Raw genomic sequence first — 9,273 nt, 5'->3', positions numbered from 1 at the left:
GTTGTTCGCCGAAGGTCTGGAGAGCGGTACAATAATGAGTGTCTGCAGGCACAGTGAAGCATGGTGGAGGTTCCTTGCAAATTTGGGGCTGCATTTCTGCAAATGGAGTTTTAGATTTGGTCAGGATTAATGGTGTCCTCAATGCTGAGAAATAGAGGCAGATACTTTTCCATCATGCAATACCATCAGGGAGGCGTATGATTGGCCCCAAATTTATTCTGCAGCAGGACAACGACCCCAAACATACAGCCAAGGTTATAAAGAACTATCTTCAGGGTAAAGAAGAACAAGAAGTCCTGGAAGTGATGGCATGGCCCCCACAGAGCCGTGATCTCAGCATCATCGAGTCTGTCTGGGATAACCTGAAAAGACAGAAGGATTTGAGGAAGCCTACATCCACAGAAGATCTGTGGTTAGTTCTCCAAGATGTTTGGAACAACCTACCTGCCGAGTTCCTTCAAAAACTTTGTGCAATTGTACCTAGAATAATTGATGCTGTCTTGAAGGCAAAGGGTGGTCACACCAATTATTGATTTGATTTAGATTTCTCTTCTGTTCATTCACTGCATTTTGTTAATTGATGAAAATAAAATATTAACACTTCCATATTTGAAAGCATTCTTAGTTTACAGCATTTTTTCATACCGGCTTAAACTTTTGCACAGTACTGTATATATTCTATTTTGGCTTGTTCCAGCTCTTTATGTGATGTTTAAACTGAGTGAAATATTCAAACCCAATACTACATGTTTGTGGCTGCAGCATCCCATCAAATTTAAGTATTTTAGATGTGCATCTTGTGCATCATTTCATATACAGTCTTCCAAAACCTCGCCTGAAATAGTTTGTATCTTTTGTATCTTATGTAATGTCTTAAGCATAAATGTCTCTGGGATTGCCTTTTTCCATCTGCAAAACATCTCCAGACTTCGCCCTGCTTTAACACACGGAAGTCGTAGCCAGTGTTTTGGTCACATCACGCGTTGACTGCTGCGCTGTGATCCTGGCAGGCATCCCCAACAAACTTGTTCACCGACTACAACTCATCCAGGACTCTGCAGCACAGATTATTACACTGAACACGTCACACCCCTGCTGATTCAATTACTTTGGCTCGCTGTGTCACAATGCATTAACTTCTTAGGAATATTTAAAGTTATCCCTAATCTTTACCCTGCTTATCTCACAGACCTTCAGACCGCGTTCAGACAGCCTGCGCCGGCCGTCAGACGGTCCGGCAAAAACGCAGGTATTTCCATTCATTTTGAATGGGGGTAGTGCGTTTAGGCTGCTGTGGTTTGCTGCAGGGGGGGGGGGGGCACGCAAAAACCACAGCGGGCCTGTGGCAAAAACTGAGACCGACCCAACGTCACGCTGCGGTGGCCAATCATGTAACCAGATATCGGACTTGTCAGTGTCTTTTGAGCTATGGTTTGAAGCGGTGTGAGAGTTCCGTACAGTAAACCGGAAACATCATTGCCTTTATCGCTGCCGCAGGAAAGTTTTAAAACACGATGAGGTCCAGACCAGCTATTCAATGACTAAGGTATGTTAAGTTTGAAGACCTGAGAGCTAGCTTTGAGGTCCCTAGGACATCCTTCTTCCTTTATCTTCGCTTAAGATTGGCCCTTAAATGTTATGGAGTACCATGGGGGAACTTGTGATGCACCCAATCATTAAATAGCTTGTTGATTCTCCTGTGGGAGGATTAGTCTCCAGGATTTATGCTAAACTGATGCAAGTATCCGTAGGAGAACTCACAATAGTAAAGAAATGAGAGCAAGAGTTGAGCTCGGAGGGGAACGTAATTAATTGGGAGACAGTTTGGGACAACATTTCCCACTGTTCCAAGAACCCAAATCACCAGCAGATCTACTTTAACATATGTCATAGGACATATTGGACTCCTCAGAAGAGTTCTTGTTCAATTGTATTTGTATGTTCTGTATGTTCTAAATATAAAAAACACAATAAAAAATGTATCTAAAAGAAACAAAACACGATGAGGTAGGTCTGCACGATATGACCTAAAATCAAAATCACGATTAATTGCACATTCTACCTCGATAACGACAAATGAACAATAATACATTGTTCTAAATCATCTTTTCTGAAGCCCAAATGTTTCCAGACGACGGACACTGCAGGTTTTTTTTTTTGGGCCCCGAGTTGCTCACTTGACTCGGACTCTGTGTTTGAGTTATCCTCCGTTATGGTTACCATGCGGCTGACTGGTCCGGGCGAAGTCACGTGACTACACACGCGGTAGAATGTTTGTTTTTAAGGAGAAAGTAGGCCTATCAACAGGTATAAATTATCGAAATTATCGTCATGGGAAAAATACGTTGATAACAGCAACATCAGAATTTCGATGTCAATACATTTTCGATAAATTGCCCAGCCCTACGATGAGGGTAATAAAACGAAACACAAGCACTGAACTGCGCGGGAGTTTGTGTAACAGCGGAATGTTTCCAACAAAGCACTCGCTATGTCTCGCTCGTCTCTTCTCTCTCTCTCTCTCTCTCTCTCTCTCTCTCTCTCTCTCTCTCTCTCTCCTGTGAAATAAAGCTGCCTTCAAGTGCGGTCGGAAAAAGGCGCCATTAACTAAATTGTGTTATTATTTATTATGAGTTTATAATAACTGACCCCAAGCAGGCCAGTTACTTGTTAAGGATGCCCTCCTCTGTAACCATCCTCTCCCATCTGTCATTCCCTCTCGTTTCCTCTTTCTCTGCACTGAACAAATGCGTGCATGTGTGTATGTGTTTCGAAAGCATGTGTGTCAGTGTGCATCTTTCCGTGGCAGCATTCCAGCAAAACTGAGCCAGTGAGGGGTCTCTGTCTCACATCCCTCTTCAATCAAACACAAACACACACGTCCGGCCAGCCTGGCCCACGCTATCTTTCCCTGCCTCCTAGTGCCAGATGCACACACCCTGTGCTCTCCCTCTTCTCCTCCTCTTCCAACATTCCTCCGCTGCCTCCTCTCTCTCCTCTGCTTGCTTTTCCTCTCCTCCCGCCCCCCCCCCTCCCTCCCCATCCTCCCCTCCGGTTCAGCACCCCTGTGCATCACATTGTCTCCCGGCTCTTCATCTTTCTCCACTTCCTGTGTCCTGCTCCTTGTGCCCCCTACACCCCCTCCTCCTTCCTACCCCGCTTCTCTGGGCTTCTCTCTCTCTCCTCGCGACGTGACTTTTAGCACAGACAGTGGGGCCGCTGCCAGTAAACTGGGGCAGAACTGGCTGAAGATGTGCACTCGCTCGCTGTGGTGTCCATGTACAAGGCTGACTGTGACATACGCGAGCGGACAAAGACAGATGTGGTTCACAGCAACTCTGTCTTTGCTTCTGCTATCTCATGTACAAGCCACGGGCGAAAGATTTTAAGGAATAGGTCAGCATTGTTCACTTTCTTGCAAGGGATACCGATACTACTCATGCATCCTTTAAATATATAGCGGGATAGTTCCTTTACCTTCGCATAAAGACTGGAAACAGGGAGACACCGTAAGCCTGGCTCTGTCTGAAGGTGACAACATCTGCATACCAGCGCCTCTAAAGCTAAAGCTAAAATAACACATTATTTCTCATGTGTTTAGCCAAAGTATAAAAGTGGGAATTTTTGGGCCTAGAAATAGTCTTGCACTTAATCCCCAGTAAAACCACCATTTGTAATACACTTTGGTTTTTGTACGGATTAAACAAAGCCAAATTGTAAATAACTAGTGAGGTTTTTTTTTCAACCCAACTGAACACGTATGGGAGATTTTTGAGCAATGTATTAGCCAGCAGTCTCTACCACTGTCATTAAAACATCAAATTAGAGAATATTGTGTATAATCGCTTCTGTAGAGCTCCAGAGACTTGTAAAATAAATATATAAATGTATGCAAGCAATTAAGTTCTCATGGTGACCCAAACCTTACTTACTGTAGACAATAATGTTTTTTTTATTTCATTTGTCACCCATCCTAATTTGCTTTTATTTCCAATATGCCACCAAGCTTCACTGGACAACAACATGCTTTCAATACTTCACAATATACATTTCCCACTTTGTCTTACACATAATGCAGTTTTTTTTTTTCCCGACCCAAATTTCTCCACTCGACACCACTAACAATATCAATAGCTGACAGCAGTTGTGCTCAAGACTCAGCTGGGAAACACTTTTTTTTTTTTTTTTTTTTTGTAACGTGATCGTGGGAATGAAAGAAGGATCCGATTTGCCTGAAGAGAGCAATAGAGAGAAAGAAAGCCATAAAGAGGAGGGGAGACAAGCTGCAGCTGGTACAGGAAGTAAGGGTGATGCCAGTGGAGGGTGGAGGGCATGAGAGCAATCCACAGAGCGTTCTCACAGGAGACACCAGAGCTCAGCAACACACACGCACACACACACACACACACACAGAAGTGGCACAGTGAAGCGCGTGATTGTCCAGACATGTTGTTGTGTGTGTGCAAGTGTGTGTTTTTTTGCAAGTGTTATCAAGAGGTTGAAGATGGAGACAGAAGACGTTGGACCATCCCTCGCTCTCTGTGTTTACACTCCGTCTAAACAGCAGACCAGCCACTGAGGCTAATGGGGCTCTAATCTCGAGCTGGATGACACACACATGTTGTCTTCTGAGCTTCCCAAACAGACCAGAAACCTCCCTGTGCCACGTGCATTTACAACATACTCTCCCCGTACTTTTTATACCTTTTTAACTGTATGTAATGCAGTTGGCGCACATGGAAATTATTATTATTATTTTATTTTTTTACCCATATGGGGAGCAATTTTCACATATATTTTCACACATAAATGAACAGATTTACACAAGCGTCCGCTCCCGAACCGAGAGAGAGAGATGAACAAACATGCAGAAAACAACACCCTTGCTTTCTCACCTTTAGGGTGCTATCTATACCCATCCACTGCGCACGCACACGCACACACACACAAAGTGAAAGTGATGACGCACTTGGTAATTTATTACCCTTGTCAAACTGAACCGAATACTAATGGACTGCTTTTAGGTTTTGTAACTCCATGCTAAGGTTATGGACACTTAGTGTCAGACAATATAAGGTTTTAACAGCTCAGTGACTTTCTCTTTTCTGTGACACAAGGAAATACACACACACACACACACACACACACACACACACACACACACGCTTGTGCCCAGGCTCAGTCTTTGTTCTGAGAGTGTGTCACCAAATACAGTAGCGTCGAAGTTCCAGCAGCAGATCAGACGGTCTCACCTTCACACTTTGTGTCATACAGAGAACACTTCGCACTGCCAGCGCTTTCACATGATGTCACGCTCAATAAACAAAAGGTCACACTACTTCTGTAGGCCTCACAACACACAGGGCCTATATGTCTCTCTTACACAAAATTACACTCTCACCTTCTGAACTGCAATTGTTTGCATGCCAACTCATTAGTCTGTTCAACTTTTTCCGCTCCAGGCAAGCAGTGTCTCTCTACCTTTTCCCTAATAGATAGAGATCTCATTACTTCTAATGTTTGGTGTGTGTGTGTGTGTGTGTGTGTGTGTGTGTGTGTGTGTGTGTGTGTGTGTGTGTCACCCAGCCAGGCTGGCCGTCAGCCTCTCTCCCCCAAGGCCATGCAAGTTTGTCCAGGCTTGTCTGGCCGCTGCACTCCTCTGTGCTGGATGTGCAAACTTGATGATGTAAAGCCCCTGTTTGGTTAACTGTGTTTGCTTCTCCCTCTTGCTTCCAGCAACTGTGAATGACATATTCATGAACCTCTTATACCAGTTTCTATTATCATGTGGGCTAGTATTTTAACACCAAGTTTCTGGAAAGTTTAGCTCCTACTCAAGGTCGGTTTATAGGTGTTTTGGCGTCCTGGTGTGCAAAAAAAGGCTATGCTGTTTTTACACTTGTACACATGTTTCTTTAATATTTGATTTGCATGTTTCTGATAGTATAAGTCTAAGTATGTGCAGCGGCAGAAAGACTATGCATTGTGTGAGCTGAGAGAAACAGGATGGGTGGATTTGTCAGTGCAGGTGCCCACATGTTAGTCAATCTGCTGGCAGGAAATTGCACTGGCATAGACACACAAACACACACACATTGCCCACAATATACACCCAATTTGTCACCCGGGCCCCTTCAGCAGCTGAAGCAATACTTCCTCCTCGTACTTCTCTTGACCCTGCTCTGCTTCTCACACCGTCCTCAGCTCTCTCGAAATATGATTTCATCTTTGTGACATAGCGAAACCACCCAGCACCATTTTAATCCTCCTAATCCCTCACAACAGCACATTAAGTCACCATTAAGCTTTACAGTTGACTCCACTTTGACTTAAGTGTTTATTGTCAAATAAAAAACTGTACAAGCCCTTTACATATACGATTTAATCATTCTTTTAAAGTTTTGTCTGCCAGTAAAGATAGACGAGCACTTCCTGCAGTGAGAAGCCCTCCCATCTTATATCCACGTGACCTTTAAGCAGGCATGATGAAGTTGAAGTTTCTACTTTACCTTAAAGTGAGACTATGTAGGTTATGAACAGCGGCAACAAGTGAAAGTAACCAGAGGATGACGCACGAAATTTCCCTTAGATTTTCCCAAGATTCTCTTCCATCACTTGCTTTAAAGCCGTCATTGTCTGTGACGATGATTAAATGTTGTGTTCCAGGAACACCAGGAAACTGACAAGTCAGTTACGCAGCAGCATCTTACCAACATCAGCTAACATTAGCCGCCGTAAGCTACTAGTCATACCAGACCAAGTAAGGCTGTAGGAGCAAAATTCCGACAGGTATGCGAATAGAACAGCGGTGCATTGCTCGTTACTTTAAACAACATCAATTAACTCTGCATTTCCACCCACACACAGCACTACATATAGTTTCAGAATCTATCAGCTTATTCTTTTTGGTTTTCCAGCTACCGATAACTCTCATTTCCAGCCACAGAAGGCAACTGTGTTTTGGCAACAACAAAGCAAAGCAGCTCTCAGCTGTTGGTTTATAAAATCTGTTTATGAATATGTTATTGCTTATTTCGAAAATGATATTGTCTCACTTGAACATGTTGTCGGTGGAGGCTAGCGATATTGAAAACTGTTTTCAAAGCTCGAAACATAGTTTACATACTGTGCATGTACAAAAGGAATACATTGTTTGGGAAGCACATGCTGCTACATGTATTGCACCTTAACGTATCGCTTGAAAAAACCCTGTAAAAACACTTTATTCTACAAGGCTGTTTAAATGGGCCTCATAAGATTTTTTTTTTGTTCTAAAGAAATCCAAGCACAGGTTTTATGGTTGCTTTTGTCTTCACATCTACCCCAGCAGGTGAACTAGGTTGGGTATGAGGGCAAAGTCATAACTCTGATACATTACCTAACTATGTGCATACTTGGCCGTACAGCTCAGCTGCATTATATCTCCACGTTTTTCAGCTTGTCAAAAGCAGAACTAGCCATAACACCAGAGTATCACCAGGGAGTAAGGCTGGGAAACAAATTCACAGAAAGTGGGAGAGGGAGAGAGTACCATATGTGGGTGAGAAACATGTTCTCATACAGGCTGTTTTTCTTTTGTTTCAGCTGCGTGGCCCCACCTTAAATGAGGACAGGGAGCAAGGGAGCACACTGGACAGCGGAGGAGAGGGGAGAGGTAGATGGGAATTCATTGAAGAATTGGGCATAATGTGCTCTGGGCAGTCCCCGAACCAGCTGTTTTCCATTCGGTGGGAGTCCAAGCAGTGAAATGTAGCAGGGGTGGGATGGACAGGCAGACAAAGAAGTGTAGAGGGAGAGGAGCAAGACTGTAAAACATGGTGTGAGACACAACATGTTAAGGTCATGAAGATGGCCATTCAAGTGGCCTGGTGTGTCCCTTTTCTTTCTCTCCATGCTTTCTTCTGTCTCTGGCAAACTAAGTAGGACACTGGGCTCCAAAAGACACTCCCTTTAAAGGAATGAGACTTGTTTTTAGATGTATCAGTATTTACTTTTGTTGATAACCTACATGTTGTTACCCTTATTAAATGCTCCACATTGTAGAAACAAAACTTCCTCTCTGCGATTTCTCATAAACCTCTAGCCCCAACCTAGTACAAATTACCCGAAAAAGCACATTACCTATCAAAATATACTGTGTTTTGTAGTAGCTTCATAGTCCCGTTCATCCAAGACTCTCTCAAAAACTTTGGAGACATTCAATAGGTCAAGTAATGGTCAATCGTAGCTATTGTGCTAATTATAATCAGCCTACTAAACCTGCAAAGAATATGCAGAGCTAACCAGCAGCAGATATGGAGTTGTGCTCTATGCATTGAGCAGGGAGCCATTTACACTAATTGATACTGTACAACACACATTGGCGAAGTTCTAATTGTCCGCACATATTAATGTACATTTTGTGTTACTGTAATTCATATTCAGCATGAAACAGTAACTGAAACTTCTTTTTAAATGTTAAGGTTTGTGACCTTTTCACACTTCTACAGAAACTTGTGTGACTAATGGTTTCTTTTTTCAAACGATGACATAATATTGAAAGTTGCATCAGGAGCCTCCAGGGATCTTTTTCTACGCTTTCTGGAATTGGAGAAGTCGGGGAAATCCAGAAATAGGCAAAGCTCAATTATGCTGGAATTATTTTTTTTTAAAGAAGACCTATTATGCTTTTACCGTGTTTTCTGTCCTATCTATTCTGTTACAATGATATCGGATTAGGGCTGGGCGATAGGGAGAAAATCAGGAATCACGATATTCTTGACCAAATACCTCCTTGCGGCGATATTCTAGGGTTGACAATTGGTGCTTTAACAAAACATCTTTTTTAGATTTTAGATAAATAATCATCAGTAATGTGGACATAATGTCTAAGTGGGCAAAAGGCAAATAATAGAACAGCTAAAACAGTCTGGTAAGGAAAAGTACATCACTTAACTGTAATGCAGCCTTTTATAACCAGGAAAAGACAACATGTATGTCATATCACGATATTACGATATCCAAAATCTAAGACAATATCTAGTGTCATATAGAGATGGTCCAATACCGATACCAGTATCGGTATCGGCTCCGATACTGCCTAAAACGCTGGATTCGGGAAGTTATAACGGACTGTCAAACTGGATAATAAAAGAAAGTTCTGTGGCATTCATTGTTTGTGTTTGTTCATGTTTCACAAAGAGTTTAACCTGAGCCAGACTGACAACAATGATAGAAATAATATCACATCCATACAGGCATAGTAGTATACAGTTGTTAAAACATAATAAAATA

This window comes from Perca fluviatilis, chromosome 2, assembly GCF_010015445.1.
Source record: "Perca fluviatilis chromosome 2, GENO_Pfluv_1.0, whole genome shotgun sequence".
Taxonomy (NCBI): Eukaryota; Metazoa; Chordata; class Actinopteri; order Perciformes; family Percidae; genus Perca; species Perca fluviatilis.
The sequence above is the reverse complement of the archived record's forward strand: the minus strand, read 5'-3'. Positions refer to the sequence as shown.